The sequence below is a fragment of the Orycteropus afer genome, unplaced genomic scaffold, assembly GCF_000298275.1.
Source record: "Orycteropus afer afer isolate SDZICR_OR568_19922 unplaced genomic scaffold, OryAfe1.0 scaffold00048, whole genome shotgun sequence".
NCBI classification, from domain to species: Eukaryota; Metazoa; Chordata; class Mammalia; order Tubulidentata; family Orycteropodidae; genus Orycteropus; species Orycteropus afer.
The window spans coordinates 11,908,279-11,910,967 of NW_006921635.1; positions in this window are offsets into that span (position 1 = coordinate 11,908,279).

The following is a 2,689-nucleotide window of genomic DNA, read 5'->3' on the forward strand; positions in this document are numbered from 1 at the left end:
CTGGTTTTCCCCCTGCCAGTTGCAGTGACATGGCATTGTCCACCGTTTGGGGCGCTTAGCGCGTTCTCAAGATGCTGTCTGCATTACTCCCTGGCCTGCGGCGGCTACTGCGGCTGGCTGCTGCCTCCTCGCGCTGCTGCTGTTGCTGCCACCGCCGCCGCTGCCGCCCGCCGCCGGGCTCCGGGGGTGACTGCTGCTGCATTCGCTCCTGCCTCGCTCCACACCGACATCTTGCCTGTCAATCAAAGGGCGGGGGAGCGAGGGAGAGCCGGCTAGGGATGCAGAGCGGGGGGACTGCCGAGAGCGGGTTGGCGGAGGCGCCGTGCGCGCAACCGTCCCAGCCTGCCCTGCCCCGCGCGCAGGGACCCGCCGGAGGAGGCTCCGCGCACCTGGCCGGGGCGAGGGGACTCCTGGCGGGGCCTGGGGCGGGGTTTCGACGGGATGCGGAGCTCGCGTGGCCGAGCGCAATTACTACCGGGTGTGCCTGAGTGCCAGGGCGCGCGGCGGGCGGGGCGCGCACAAGGGCGCCAAGGCCCCGGCTGCCCCCGGGGGCAACGGAGACGACAGGGGGGTGCGAAAGCGGGAAGGCTGGCAGAGGGGACGGTGGGAGGGAAGCGGGTGGCGCTATGGGGGTGGGGGCCACTACTACAGACCCGCTCTCGCGAGACAGGCCGGAGCGCGGCTCAGCAGGTGCGCTCGGGCTGGGAGCAGGTGTGCGCCCAACTTTAAAACCCTGAGCGCGCAACCGCGTGAACCTGGGCACGTCCTCGCTGTATTTCTAGTTCGAAGTGTGTGTACCTTTTTGTTCGTTCGGCCTTTCTTATTACCAGGGGAGATCTAAAAAAGAAAATTAAACAAAATCTGATGAACTCCCATTAGCTGCCGCCCAGAATTGTAACTGGCCTGCAGTTACCTTGACTGGTGGTTTTCCGTTTGGAGGGAGAGTGGAGTTTTTGCTTTATTCTGATTACAACCATATACTACAAGGGCCTACTTAACTGCCACCCCCACCCCCACCAACCCACCTGCCTGCTTTTATACCCCACCCCTCTATCAACACACACACACACACAGTTCCCTTTTGCTTCTCGCAATCAGGGTCAGCAAACTACAAACGCTGAGCTGAGAATGGTTTTTACATTTTAAAATGGTTGGGGAAAAAAATGAAACAAGATCCAATTAAAAAATGGGCAGAAGACATGACTAGACAGTTCACCAAAGAGGATATTCAGGCAACCAGTAAACACATGAAGAAATATTCATGATCATAAGCCATTAGAGAGAGATGCAATTCAAAACAGCAATGAGATACCATCTCACCCCAGCACTAATGGCAAAATTCAACAAGACAGAAAATAACAAATGCTGGCGAGGATGTGGAGACATTGGGACTCTCATACACTGCTGGTGGGACTGCCAAATGATGCAATCACTGTGGAGAGCAGTATGGCAATTCTTTAAAAAGTTGGAATTAGAAATACCATTTGCTCCAGCAATTCCATTAGTAGGTATATGCCCTAAAGAAGTGAGAGCTAGGACAAGAACAGATATATGCACACCCATATTCATCACGGCACTATTCACAATAGCAAAGAGATAGAAACAACCTAAGTGCTCATCAACAGAAGAATGGATAACCATTCTATCTATGTATTCAGGATACTTAGCAAAAGGCATCTCTCTCTCTCTATGTACTATGGTACATACACACAATGGAATACTATGAAGCCCTAAAGAATAATGTAGAATCTGCAAAACACTGCATAACATGGATGAACTTGGAGGACATTATGCTGAGTGAAATAAGTCCATCATAGAAGGACAAATATTATATTAGTTCATTACTGTAAAAAGTCAAGGAAGCAGGTAAGATGGCAGGCTGCTGGCTCACACCCTACAAAGGCAAAAATGCCAAGATTGGCAGGCAATATGGCAGCCCAATGATTCAAGTCCAGGAGGTCACATGACGATGGGCCAGAAACAGGATCCAGACTGAGCAAAAAGCCACAGATCTTTACCAGGACGTCCATATATGTTAGAAGCCAGCCACATCTCTGAGGAAACTCCCTTTCAATTGACTAGCTGCTAATAGCAGATCTCAACATGTAAGTGGTTCCATTATATCAGATCTCATCATAATGCATGACTACATCATTAATTGCTAAACCACTGAGAATCATGGTCAAGCCAAGTGGACACACAGCCTTAACTATCACAGGATGTATTCAGGATACTTAGCAAAAGGCATCTCTCTCTCGCTCCAGGTGAACAGAACCCCCTACCACAGGACCCGGCTCACGGAGCAGAGAACCAGAACACATGGTACAATATGTCTCCCCTAAAGGAGACCACTAGAACAGCAGCCAGAAATGACCAAGTTGAACAGCAAACTTTCTTTTTCCTTGAAAGCAGAAACCATGAAGTTTTATAGCTCACACCAAGCTGAATCAGCATTTTTAAAATCTGTCAATGGGGAGCTCAAATGAGTTCTCCACACTCTCAATCTTTTGGGCTATGAAGTTTGTGGACCCCAATTCTCTTGTAAAAATTCTCCATCTTTTCATATATTTTCTTCACTTTTTTTTTTTTCCCCCTTGACTGTTCTGGTTATCTAGTGCCACTCTGACAAAAATATACCACAAATGGGATGGCCTTAACAAACAGGAGTTTATTATTACAATTTGGAGGC